The 14,758-nt window shown below is 41.0% G+C and overlaps 1 long non-coding RNA gene across 1 annotated transcript in view; it reads right to left on the bottom strand.

The window, feature by feature from the left end:
- The window catches only part of LOC129392354 (uncharacterized), a 272,138-nt gene that overhangs the window by 128,397 nt on the left and 128,983 nt on the right, over positions 1-14,758 (bottom strand). The gene's annotated exons all lie outside the window — the stretch shown is intronic.

Below are 14,758 nucleotides of genomic sequence, written 5' to 3'. Positions count from 1 at the left end.
AAAACAGAAATATAGATCAATGGAACAGGACAGAAAGCCCAGAGATAAACCCACGCACATATGGTCACCTTATTTTTGATAAAGGAGGCAAGAATATACAATGGAGAAAAGACAGCCTCTTCAATAAGTGGTACTGGGAAAACTGGACAGCTACATGTAAAAGACTGAATTTAGCACACTCCCTAAAACCATACAGAAAAATAAACTCAAAATAGATTAAAGACCTAAATGTAAGGCCAGACACTCTAAAACTCTTAGAGGAAAACAGGCAAAACACTCTATGACATAAATCACAGCGAGATCATTTTTGACCCACCTCCTAGAGAAATGGAAATAAAAGCAAAAATAAACAAATGAGACCTAATGAAACTTAAAATCTTTTGCACAGCAAAGGAAACCATAAGCAAGATGAAAAGACAACCCTCAGAATGGGAAAAGATAATTTGCAAATGAAGCTACTGACAAAGGATTAACCTCCAAAATTTACAAACAGCTCATGCAACTCAGTATCAAAAAAACAAAAAACCCAATCCAAAAATGGGCAGAAGACCTAAATAGACATTTCTCCAAAGAAGATATACAGATTGCCAACAAACACATGAAAGAATACCCAACATCACTAATCATTAGAGAAATGCAAATCAAACTACAATGAGGTATCTCGCCTCACACCAGTCAGAATGGCCATCACCAAAATGCCTACAAACAATAAATGCTGGTGAGGGTGTGGAGAAAAGGGAACCCTCTTGCACTGTTGGTGGGAATGTAAGTTGATACAGCAACTATGGAGAACAGTATGGAGGTTCCTTTAGAAACTAAAAACAGAACTACCATATGACCCAGCAATCCCACTACTGGGCATATACCCTGGGAAAACCATAATTCAAACAGAGTCATGTACCACAATGTCCACTGCAGCTCTATTTACAGTAGCCAGGACATGGAAGCAACCTAAGTGTCTATCGACAGATGAATGGATAAAGAAGATGTGTCACATACATACAATGGACTATTACTCAGCCATAAAAAGAAACGAAATTGAGTTATCTGTAGTCAGGCAGATGGACCTAGAGTCTGTCATACAGAGTGAAGTAAGTCAGAAAGAGAAATACAAATACCACATGCTATGGAATCTTAAAGAAAAGTGGGAAGCAGCCACATAGCACAGAGAGATCAGCTCGGTGTTTTGTGACCAAGATGAGGGGTGGAATAGGGGTGGGACATATATGTATATGTATAGGTGATTCCCTTTGTTATAAAGGAGAAACTAAGACACCATTTTAAAGCAATTATACTCCAATAAAGATGTTAAAATAAATAAATAAGTCGCTAACATCGATTGAGCATACATAATACTAATAGTAAAATAATAATAATAGCTAACATCGATTGAGCATATGTAAATTGTCACTCTATAGCAATGATCTCATTTAAGCCTCATGGTAATCCAGTAAGATATGTACTATTTTATTATCACTCCTGTTTTATAGAAATATACACTGTGGCACAAAAAAGCTAAGTAACCTGCCCACATCCCCAAACTTTGTCCGTAGTAGAACAGGAATCTCAACCAGGAAGTCTGACTCTGACATTCATGCTCTCACAATACCATATCATCTCTACAGGATGCGACAGCGGTAGGACCCCAGCAGTTAGCATCCTTCACTATGCAGTAATCTTCTTTACATCAAAATCTTTTTACTTTATCCAGAGTGAAGTGCACAGAGCTAGAACTTTAAGGGCCTTCATGTCTTGCTGCCCATCATATATTTTCGCTGAGCTTCCCCGATTCCAGCGTAAATAACGGATGGTGCCCTGCAGTTCAGATTTTGCGAGAAGTTGCAGATGATGAGTTGATGGTTAGCATGTCAGCTGAAGGACAATATATTTTAATGCAAATGCAATGAGCTGGAACGACAGTATTTTCTCCTAGAGCCTTAACTAGGTTAGCGTGACCTCTGAGAGGGGCCAGAATTCTAACAGCAAAATTAGAATAGAAAGGCGTATGGAGATTTATTTGCTAATCAGCCATGTTTTACTGGAACGATTATGTTCAGCACAATGGCCATTTGCCAGCTTCAGCCAGGGCGCCAGTTTTGGTCAGGTGACCAACCAAAAATAATGAATCAGAAAGTGCTGGGGAGGCCACAGTAAGGCAACAGCACCCTAAAACTGGTGGCAGAAGTGGGAGAAAGTGCCAGGACTCTAAAGAAAGAAGACTTTCTTATAGGAATTCTAGCATGTACCTTGCTTGCTAAGCAATTTGTGCTGCAATAAATATCCTCTTTGAGAGTTAATAGAACAATGGACCTCTGGGACATGAAAACAGGGAGGAAAATAGGAGAGAAAAACAAGAAAATGGTTCTTTCCCATTAAGGATTTCCCGTCACACCTAATCTTTGCTCTTGGCATGGAGACTGTGTTCTGAAGTAAAGGGGACATGCCGTTTTCTTTGACCTGGCCAGCAAAAAATCTCATCATTCCTTATGTTTATTTTGTTTTGGAATTTAGGGAATTGACAGAAGCTGAGCTGGTTAGACACAGACAAAACTAAAAAACCAAACCAGACGTTCTCTAGTCTACCCATACGTGAGTCTGTGAGAGTCAACAACAATCAAAGAAAGAAAAAAATAACTGAAGATGTACCACAGTGCCCCTTGGTATTTACAATGTCATCCAAACAGATTTCTAATGGTGTTTAAAAGATGCCTTGGCACCTCCCCAGAAATACTGAATCATAATCACAAGGGGAACCAGAGGAGAAATTATCTATATTTTTAAATAAGCAGTTCAGATGATTCTAATTCAGGACCAGGTTTGGGAATCTCTCCTCTGGACCACACTTCCTCACATCATCACACAAAGGAAAAGTAGTGATGCTATTCTGGGTCCATCTTGCCCAGCATTCAGGCTCTAAAAGAGCTGTGATACAAAGAACACAGTGGTTCTATTTCCTGACCTTGACCCCAAACAACATGAAAACAATTAATATTCACCTAGCACTTAATATGTGCCATGAACTTTTACAAATATTATCTTGTTTCAGCCAAAGGTTAATGTTGCTTAATATTTAAAAATTCAATATTTAGATGGGTTACTTTCAGTCAGAAATGTTTAAAAACAATACCATTATACATAATTGAATCACACAGTTTTGTTCCCACTTCAGCTTGGATTTATCTTGCTTATAAGTGAACTTTCATTTGTCTATCACCCTTACTTGACAGTTAGTAGAAAAATGAACTAAATGATCAATCTAGTTTAAAACCTGTCTGCTCTTATTATCTAAATGGTCACTTTAGGTAGTATCAGTCTCCTTAGAATAAAAATGTATTAATCTTTCAAACAGCCTCTCCCTGCTTCTCCAGCAAGAGGAATTCTGTGTATAAGGAAAACGTGGAGAGAGGGAGAAGTCTACAGTTGTGGTTAACAATTGTTCACGGTGATATATCGGTAGAAGGATGGTCTCCTGCCCACTGTGGTCCAGAAATCACATCTCTTGTCCAACTGATATCCACTTGCCCCTCTGCCCCACATGGCAGAAAGGGAAGCTGGCAGGACATTGCTTCTTGTTTTCTCTTTTTCTTCAATCAGAATACAGACTGGGGGCCCCTGGCCACCTGGGCTTCACCCCACCTACTGCTAGCAGCAGAGACTTTGAGGTTTGGCTGTAACTCCACTCTCCCCACCTGGCAGGTCTACCTTCAGTCTTCACTGCAGGACCAGCTTGCCCCTACCACCATGACCCACACTGGCAAGATCCCCAAACACACTCTCAAGTGTTCTTGGGACCAACTTATATCACATGGGACTGGCAGGTCCATCTTGTGCCCTAGGCTGGCGAAGAAGCAAATCTCAGTCAATGTCACCCCAATTTCTCTAATGAGCCTCTGGCTTCCTGTGCCAAAGCCAACACATGGATGAGAAAATTAGGACCATGTCTTTTTGCTCTGCTCTTTCACTCCCTTCTCTCTCCTTCTGTTCCCTACTAGCTTTGAAGCCAGAAAGGGGCAGGCTCTTCTACCTGGCCTTCACGGGCAGACATCCCTTAGATAAAGCCTGGTCTTGATATATGCCAAACAGGCAGCTAAAGGAATTTAGGCAACCTGCTCTCAAGTAAACGACAGCCTGGTTTTATGGATGTTCCTTTTGGTGTGTATCCCTCCTCTGGCATTCCTAATCTTGCCCTTCCTTTTTCTAGGCAAAAGTCTCCTCAGCCAACTAGGGCAAAGCCCCTGTCATTGGGAAGAAAAAAGATAAAAATTTAAATTATCTAAAAATATAAATTATTTTAAAAATATTACTTCACTGCATATGTATACAGTACTTTGTTATTTCAAATTGAGTTTTACTTTGGAAGGAAGGCAAAGTTGGAATTTCTATCTGCATTTTACGGACAAAGACACTGAAGCACAAATTGTCATACGATTAGTAAGTGGTCTGGAATATTGTCCTCTGTTTATTCCTAGAGCCGTCTTCTTTGTATGATACATTTCCTTGTTTAGTGGTATTTTTTCAGCCAATGCTTTCTCAATTAAGAGGTCCATTAGGCTGGGCCAAGTACCACGTGGATGGTCTTATTGTTTTACCTACCTATTCAAATCCTATTGCCTTAAAAGGCCCAGGTCAGGTACCACTTCTCCCGTATCACTTCCATGACCTTGCTCTACTCAACCTTTTAATCCTGTAGTTCGGACAGCATCATTTGGCATGTAGTTCAACACAGTGGTGTCTTGTATGGCTTTCTAATTTATTTATTACCTATGTAATTCTTGCCTCCCAACTGGTTCGTAAACTGTTCTGCAAGCTGTCTGAAGGCAGGGACTATGCTTCTCAAGTCCTGCTCTAATGGTTAAGACAATAGATTCTGAAGCTGCACTGCTTGGGTTCAAACCCTGATTCAGCTGCTTATGCTCTGTGAGATTCTGGGCATGTCACTTAACCTCTCTGAGCCTCTGTTTCCCCTACTCCCCACCTACAAAAGAGAGATAATAATATGCCTGTTCACAGGGTTATTGTGAACATTAAATAAATGAATATAGTTAAAGTATCTAGAATCATAATAGACACACAGTAAGCGTTATATGCATGTTTGGATCTTTATTTTATGCCCCTTAGCACATAAGGCTGACTATAAAGCTAATACTTGCTTATGTTTCTGAGTTGAATCATTTGAATTAGATAAAGATTTTTCTTTTAGTATTTTATTTTGTATAATAAAATTGCTGAGATGCAAAGCTAAATTTACCAACCTTTAAATTCTTCAGATAAGTGAATCTATGAAAGTATAAAAAAATCATTTTATCACCAAAAATAGTCACTGTCCTCAACACATCTCACAGAAAATAACAATCCTCATCATATTCCTGAATATCAATAGTGCACAAAGAAAGCACTGTCTTAGCCTTACCCCCTTTGAGTTATCTCAACACCTCTGAGAGGTTAGTTAAGTCAAGGACTACTGCGCTCATTTTACAGGTGGCGAAACTGAGGTATTGCAAATCAAGAGGCTGGACCACATCATTGGGAAAGCTCTTAGGGGAGGCAGGGATGGAACTCAGAGCTCTCCCACTCCCAGATGCACATGTGTGCCTGGGGCCTGCCAGTTACCAAACACTTTAATACTCATGATCTCCCTTGACCCTCATAGGGACTTCTTGAGCTTCTCAGAAAAGGCATCACAATCCCTATTTTGCAGGTGAGGACACCATAGCTATGGGGCTACGACGTGGCAGAACTTGGGTCAGAGCCCAAGTCTCCCGATCATGAACCCTGTGTTCCCCCATCTCCTCATGGTACCCCAACCACAGTGTGCAGTCATGACACGGAGGTGCGGCATGGCGCCTACAAGGTGGGTTCTGGCCTCATACACGGCTCCATCCTGATCCCCTCTCACCACATAATGGGTGTGCCACCTCAGCAGAGGTCTTGATCTTTCTGGGCCTCAGTTTCTCGGTTTTTCCATTTGTGGGATGAAGATAATACTAGGACTTTCCTCAGAAGGTTGAAAAGAGAATTAAACTGTATAGTCTATGCAGATACCTGGCACAGTGTCTAGCAAATATTGAGGACTCAGCCAGTATGGTTGGGAGAAACACTTATTTCTCACTCATCATATTTCCATGTGCAGGGACTTCAGCTAGACTAACATTCCTGGACTCTCTTCCCACTTTTACTCACACTTCCCAAGGGAGAGGAGATTTATCCGAGTGTGCATTTGGAAGGGTACTTTGGGGTCTGCTCTCAGCCATGCATTAGATTCAACAAAGGAGATTCCCACCCTCTCAGGGGATGCCTGTGATTGGACATGCTCTCCTGGTCTGAGAATGTTCTTTTCTGAGATGCAGTATTAGGACATCCATTGTTTCCTCATCCCCCAGCCAAATGCTCCAACCTAACTTTCATCAGTAACAGAGTTGACACTTTGATAACCATGTTCCTGATTCTTACATCCATCACTGAATTGGTTTAGATTTAGGGAAAAAGGTAGATATTTTCTGCTGATCCCCTAAAATCCCAACAAATATTATCTGCTGCTATGATCATCGATATTATGTAAAAATTGTTTCTGAGCAAAAGTGCCAGAGGTCTCTGGCTTCTTTGCATCCCATCAGATGGCTGGTATGGCTCTAAAGGGTTTGGCTGCTACATTCAGCATCAACCAGCAGCCTGCAGCACCAGGACATAAGAGATGAAGCAGACCATGGTCTCCAACACTTCCCAACCTTAGATCTCAAGAACGCGTTGAGGACAAAGCTGACTCTAGACGTTTTCTCAGTGCCTTCTTTTCTGAGGGGCCCACTGTGATGGGGAACCAAAGCCCAGCTAAATCTCTGTCACTTTCTCAATGTTCTGCTTGGCGAGTTTCACCTTGGGTGTCCCCAGAACTTTGTCAGAGCAGATGGGGAATTCTAGGAGAGTGACTAGACATCCTGTCTATTTTGGTTCACCAATTCTCCAGAAGCCTGGCTTCTGAGCTAAGAGAAATGTGACTTGTGTCAGAATACAAGAGAGCGCCGATGGCAAGGGCTTCCACACGTCTATTTCTGGCTGTCCCCTGATGCTGTGTCACTGGAGGAACTGTGACATCATAGCTTCTGCCTTTTTACAAGGGCCTGACACTACAAGTGACTCATAGAGAATGTCAACCGTGGCTGCCAGCCTGACTCAATACACACAGACATAGGGAGTCACACAGAGTGACTTGTGCCAGGGTTGTATAGGCGCATGAAGACAATCACAGACTATTAGGACTAGAAGGGACCTTAATTGTTCTCCAGTAAAACCCTATCTAAAGACTGAGCCCCTGCTATTACATTCCTGATAAGGGGGCCTCCAGGTTCTGCTTATATACCTCCAAGGATTGAATTCATTATCTTCTAAGGCAGCTGTATCAGGATGATTCAAGCCACAGTAACAGTATATTTAACCATACAAAGTTTTGACATCTCACTTAACAAGAAGTCCAAAGGGAAGTGGCACCAGGGTTGCTTGGTTGCTCAAAAGAGTCACCAAGTTCCAAGGCTCTTTCCATTTCATAGGATATCAATGATGGTTTTCCTCACTGGCTCAATTTTCTTTCTCTCATCTGATACTATTAAAACAAGAAGAAAAGTGGTACACACCAAAGGCTTTCTCCTCATATATCTCTCCCTTTTAATAACTATTGTAGAAAAACTTTCCAAGTCCCCTAAGAGTTCCCTAGCATCTCATTGGTCAGAAGATGATCACATGCCCATCCCTAAACCAGTCATTGGCAGAGGCGTAGAGGATTGACACAGTTGGCCTTGACCAGTTGTGAATAATGCAGTTGGAGTTGGACCCACTGCCCTCTGGAACAAAGAATAGTTTTATAAACAAAGAAAAAGGGAAAATGTCTATTAGGTATAGGCCATCAACTCTATCTGCTATAGTAGCCCAATCCCTATCGAACTATTTCAAATTTCTTTATACAGCTGAATTAGAAACTGCTTAACAATGTATCTCCCCAGCCACTGATTCTAGATCTACCCTGGTGCTTCATACAGAATAAACACGTTTCCGTAAGGTAACTTAAAGTACATGTGAAAACTGATTGTTCTAGAAAACTCTCCAATTTTCTGCACTCTTCATTGAGAGACAGCATAGTACAGAACTCTAGAGTCAGACTGCCTGAGTTCAACTTCCAGCTCTATGACTCACAGGGTGATCCTGGGAAAATTACTCTTTGTACCAACTTTTCTTATCTGGACAATGAATATAATAGCAATGCTTATCTCATAAAGTTGCTGTAAAGATTAGTTAATATATGTAAAGCTCTTAAAACTGTGCCTGGTATATAGTTGTTACATTTGAGTGTCTGTTATTGCATTATCAGTTTTAAATTTTTGGTTGTTTTCTACTGTCAGTATTCTATTTATCTGCGTCTCCATCAAAAAGTGGAAGCAGGAACTTAAATCTAGATTTCTCAGTGTACACCCTTATATTCTATTCATGGCTGCCTCAGAGAAAGTTAAGTAACAGTCATGATCTTTCATTCACCACGCTAAATCATGTCTTCAACATGTATCTGCGTGGTTGATATTTTTGAACTTGGATGAAAGCCTTACAGTTTAACTCTATCTCATCTCATGGAAACACAGCAAGACTGAAAGTATGCCTATAACCCCCAGGAGGGGGAAATGAAGAGTATGAAAACATTAGGTTTTTCCAGGCTAAATTGTTCTCTCATCCCCAGGACCACTTACCTCATCGTCTCCACTTAGACCACTTGGATTTACCCATTACTAAGCCTGGTCTCTCAGCGTCCTATCAACTCTTTGAGCCTAGAACAGTGTTATGGGCTGAATTATGTCCCCTCAAAATTCATATGTTGGAGATCTAACCCCAGTACTCCAGAATGTAACTGTATTTGGAGATAAGATCTTTAAAGAGGCAATTAAATGAAGCCATTGGAGGGACCCTAATCCAATCTGACTGGTGTCCTTTTAACAAGAGGAAATTTAGACATATAAAGAGACACAAGGGATGTGTGCACACAGAGGAAGGACCATGGAGAACATAGAGAGAAGGCAGCCATCTGCAAGCCAAGGAGGGAGGTCTTAGAATGAAATCAACTGTGCTGACACCTTGGACTTGGACTTCCAGCCACCAGAACTATGAAAAATAAATTTCCACTGATTAAGCCCCCAGTCTGTGGTATTTTATTATGGCAGCTCTAGAAAAATTATATAGGCTGCTTGAGCTGATTTCTATTGCTTGCTATCAAAAGACGCTGTTAAGATGTACCACTAATTCATCCTCCTCCACCTCTATCACCACTACCATCACCTTCTCCAACCTCTTTTTGTCTACCTCTGTTTAATCATCTTGGGCCATCTCAATAGTCATTTTTCTGCCTGGCTGCACCTACTTTACCAATCAGGGTGTCCTCAGGGTCCACACCAGGGCAAGTGCAGTCCTCAGACAACAGAACATGGGAAGGGAGTTTAAAGTGTATATTCCTGGGCCCTACTACAGACCAACTGAAAGAGAACATATTTAGCAAGCTTCCTAGGTGATTCTTATCCACCTTCTCAAATGTCTATTTGTGACTAACCATGGCTAGCTTTAAAGATCACAAATTGGAATAACTGGAGAGGAACTTGCTGTGGGGACTTGGAAAAGTCATTTTTCTCTTCTGGAACTCAGTTTGCTCTTCAATATCCCAAGGAAGGTGAAGCCTACATTCCCTTCTTGATCTGCTACTTCTCTAACGGGAAGCACACTTAAGTCAGAAATAGGACATCATGTCAGACTGATACTAACTAATTTTCAAACCTCAGTGTCTAAGACAGTACCCTCTGAGGTAAGGGCTAGTGCTGTCACATGGTTCAGAGAAGCAAGACTCAAAATGAGACAGAGGAATTTATTGGCAAGGAATTTATTCAGGCAAGAAGATGAAAAGATAAACTTTGGCCAATGGACAGACAATCCTTCACAAGCTACCCAAACACCCTGAAGGCCTTCTGCTCCAGGAAGCCTACCTACACTTAAATAATGCAGCACGATGATTCTCCTGCTCTCAATCTGGTGACATAGGAGTGACCAAAACAGGAGAACAGTGTCACCAGTACATGTGGCTGCCTTTGATCACAAACGTCTGGGGATGAGGGCAGAAGGAAGGGGAGAGACTTGAGTGTATGCCTTAAAAAGGATCCAGCTGACTCGAGCATCTGGGCAAACATTAGCTCTTATACCCAGGCAACCCCCAGTGACAAAGTATAGCCAGGCTCTGGGAATCAGCTTTCCCTGTCCCTTACATGGAAAACTGGGCAAGGGTCTGTCATGGGTGGGTGAGGAGTGAGACGAAGAGGGCGGTAAGGGATGGAAGGTGAAGATAGGATGGGGTGGGATGCAGTATAGGAAACAAAATCCTTGGAACAACCAGCCTCCCTGGGTCAGTCAGCTGTGCCATCAGATCCTGTCACCAGCTTTGAACCAATCCTTGGTCCTGTTCCAGTCCTCAATATACTATATAATTTTAAATCACTTTGTATTTGTCATCCCAAAAGCAAGGGGACCTTTTGCCTTTGTACACAAAATGAATGAAAAATGCATTCATGCCATCATTAAATATAAAATATGTTACAAGATATAAAATACAGAGGGACAGTTTGCTCCATAGGAGGACTACTACTCCGGAATCTTAAAACTCAGCCTCTATTCCTAGCTTGTTTATTAATTTATCATTAATATATTCATTTGTTCACTCACTCAACAAATATTTATTAAGAACTCTCTCTGTGCTAGGCATCCTGTGAGACACTGAGGACAGGATAGCGATCAGGACAAACCCAGTTCCTCCCCCGAGGAGCTCCCAGCCTAGTGCAGGAGAAAGACAGTAAACAAAATAAATAAATAATTATGTAGTTTTAATTTTTACAAGTGCTATAAAGGAGATATATGAGTTGATTTGGAAATGTTTGGTGGTTGTACTTTTTCTATGCAGAGTCAGGCAAGGCTTCCCTGAGTTCTGAGCTGGCTTTGCCACTGTATCATGTGCATGACAATTTTACTGGGCAAGATCCTTCAGACTCATTAGGCCTCAGTTTGCCCGTCTGTAAAATGGTATGGCTGTACTCATGAATTCCAATGTCTCCTCATTACACTATGGTTCTTGCACCTGGGAGTATATATAAATAATATGTTTATATATATATCCCATTACAAAATAAATTTAGGAAAACTGATACAGAAAACAGAGTGACCTTTCTCAGTACAGAGACCACAGAGGAGACAGCCCTCTCCATAGAACAGTTTCTCCCCCTGGAACTTGTTCACTGCATCACTCTAACCCCCAACAGGACCTTCTCTGAGTTGGCGATTTGCAAATCTTCCCCAAGCCAAAAGTATACTTCACCAGCATACAGGCAGGACTGACAGAATGGGGTTAGGACGTGGAGAAGAGTGACATGGATTTTTTTTTTCATCTGAGGCACTACAGAGAAGGAGGTGGCATGGAGCCAATGATGGTAGCTCTCTGGGATGAGGCAAACGGGGGATGCTGTTGTGATGAGGATACTGGGGTTCATCAGGTATACAGGCGTTCAGAGTCTGGACCAAATCAGGAAACGCAGACTAGAGATCTTCCCTTGTGGCTAAATTTCTATTTAATTTTAGTCAAGTCATGGACTTTCTCTGGGCCTCAGGTACCTGCTAAGTAATTAGCCACTTCCTCTAACTAGCTTGATGATATTAACATGAGGATACAAGTTATGTGATCAATGTGTTAAAGAGATAAACAATTATTTAAGACAGCCATCTCTGTTCCTCATTAGCAAGAATACAGCTAGAATTTTGCTTAAATGGACCACCTTCAGTAGAGAGCCATGTAATAGGGAAAAACAATTGCCTCTCAGGACTGCTATGGTATGCATACCAAAGTGCTTTGTAAACTGTAAAGCCCCATGTACATGTAAGGTACTACAATATTATAGTAATTATATTAAATATCATTATAATTATTATGAATGAAATAATTATGAGAAGATAAATACTCTTAACTGGAGTTGGATACATAGATGAATAGCTGGAGAGATGGATGACCAGGCATTTCAAAAGTCACATACAACCACATTCCCTACCACCTAATAGAGACTGCAAAAAGATCTTTATGGGGGCTTCCCGGGGCTTCCCTGGTGGCGCAGTGGTTGAGAGTCCGCCTGCCGGCAAAAAAAAAAAAAAAAAAAAAAAAGATCTCCATGACTCTTGTTATGGACAAATCTAAGAGGAAACTAGCTTTCTATAAACACATACTACATGTGAGTTGGATTTTGATAATGTTATGTAAAATGACGATAATTTAAGTGTATGATGCAAAACATCTTAATAAATATTAAGTCATCTGGTGCTCACAAGATAAAGAATTAATTTAAGAATGGTGTTATTATCCCTTTTGGCAGATATGGAAACTGAGTCAAAAGAAGTTAAGGGCTTGACTACTCTCCATTAGGTTTTAAAGAAAGAATGAAGAAAAAAATCTAAGTTTTCTTGCATTGAAATCATGGATCCCTCAAAGGCAGTCTATGGAATGGGAGAAAATATGTGCAAATCATATACCAAAAAGGGATTAATATCCGAAATATAGGAGGAACTCCTACAACTTAAGAGTGAGAAAACCCAATTAAAAATAATTACCCAAAATAACCCAATTAAAAACTTTCAAAGGAAATTAATAGATATTTCTCCAAGGAAAATATACAAATGGCCAACAGGCACCGAACAGAGATTTCTGCAAACAAGACACTCAAATGGCCAACAGGTACAGGAAAAAGTGCTCAACATCACTAATCATCAGGGAAATGCAAGTCAAAAGCACAATGAGGCATCACTGCATACCTGTTAGAATGGCTATTACAAAAAAATAAATAAATAAATAACCATTGTTGGTGAGGATATGGAGAAATTGGAACCCTGGTACACTGTTGGTGGGAATGTAAAAAAGTATAGCCACTATGGAAAACAGTGTGGATCTTCCTCAAAAAATGAAAAATAGAGCTACCTTATGATCCAGCAATACCACTTGTGAATATTTATCCAAAAGAATTGAAATCAGGATTCTGATTGAGCTCCTGTGTTTACTGCAGCATTATTCACAACAGCCAAGATGTGAAAACAACCTAAATATCCATCAACAGACGAGTGGATAGAGAAAATGTGGTATATACATATGATGGTATACTATTCAGCCATAAAAAGGGAGGAAATCCTTCTACATGCTACAACATGGATGGACCCTGAGGATATTATGCTGAGGGAAATAATCCAGTCAGAAGAACATAGACTGCGTGATTTCATTTATATGAGGTGTGTAAAACAGTCATACTCATCAGAGCAGAACACAGAATGGTGGTTCCCAGGGGCTGGGAGGAGGGGGAGATGGGGACTTGCTGTTCCGTGGGTATACAGTTTCAGTCGTGCAGGGAAATGTTCAGATATCTGCTGCAGTATCCACTCTAAAACTTGTTAAGAGGGTGGATCTCATGTTATGTGTTTTTACCACAATATGTCTATATATTTTTTGGCCGTGCCATGCGGATTGTGGGATCTTAGTTCCCTGACCAGGGATTGAACCCGGGCCCCCTGGCAGGGGAAGCACAGAGTCCTAACCACTGGACCGCCAGGGAATTTCCCCACAATTTATCTTTAAAAGGTTCTCTGAACTGCTGTTCTGTTGGTATCAATACCCACAGTTTGTTATGTCTTGTGTTACAGAACAATGCCTATCTTGGCAAACAACAAAAACAATAACAACAACAAACTATCCTTCTAAGCAGTCTAGAGCCATATATTGCAATTACTATACTCTCAGAAATAAAGTCATAAAACATCAGCACCAGAAACAACTTAGAGATAAGTTAACTAACCTCCCATTTCACAAATGAGAAACCTGGGAACTAGTGCTGGCAAAAGACTTGAATGAGTCCTTATAACAAATTAATAAGCTAAATAATAACTGAGCTTCCATTCCTAGACCAGTATTTTGCTTAGAGAAGTTGTTTGGGAACCTGATTACATATCAAAACCACTTGGGAACTGGGACTTTCCTGGTGGTGCAGTGGTTAAGAATCCACCTGACAATGCAGGGGACACGGGTTCAAGCCCTTGTCTGGGAAGATCTCACATGCCGTGGAGCAACTAAGCCTGTGCACCACAACTACTGAGCCTGCATTCTAGAACCCATGAGCCACAACTACTGATCCCACGTGCCACAACTACTGAAGCCCACGTGTCTAGAGCTCGTGCTCTGCAACAAGAGAAGCCCCCGCAATGAGAAGCCTGTGCACCGCAATGAAGAGTAGCCCCTGCTCACCGCAAATAGAGAGAAAGCCCTTACTCAGTGCAGCCAAAAAAACACCCACTTGGGAACATAAAATATAAATGCCTGGGTCCTAGTAGAACTACTGAATACAGAACCTCTGGGGGACTGACGAAGAATCTATAGTTTAAAAAGCTTCCATGGTATGGGAAGAAGAACTAAATAGACATTTCTCCAAAGTAGATATACAGATCGCCAACAAACACATGAAAGAATGCTCAACATCATTAATCATTAGAGAAATGCAAATCAAAACTACAATGAGATATCATCTCACACCGGTCAGATTGGCCATCATCAAAAACTCTAGAAACAATAAATGCTGGAGAGGGTGTGGAGAAAAGGGAACCCTCTTGCACTGCTGGTGGGAATGTAAATTGATACAGCCACTATGGAGAACAGTATGGAGGTTCCTTAAAA

This window comes from Physeter macrocephalus, chromosome 8 (genome assembly GCF_002837175.3).
Source record: "Physeter macrocephalus isolate SW-GA chromosome 8, ASM283717v5, whole genome shotgun sequence".
NCBI lineage: Eukaryota > Metazoa > Chordata > Mammalia > Artiodactyla > Physeteridae > Physeter > Physeter macrocephalus.
The sequence above is the reverse complement of the archived record's forward strand: the minus strand, read 5'-3'. Positions and strand labels throughout refer to the sequence as shown.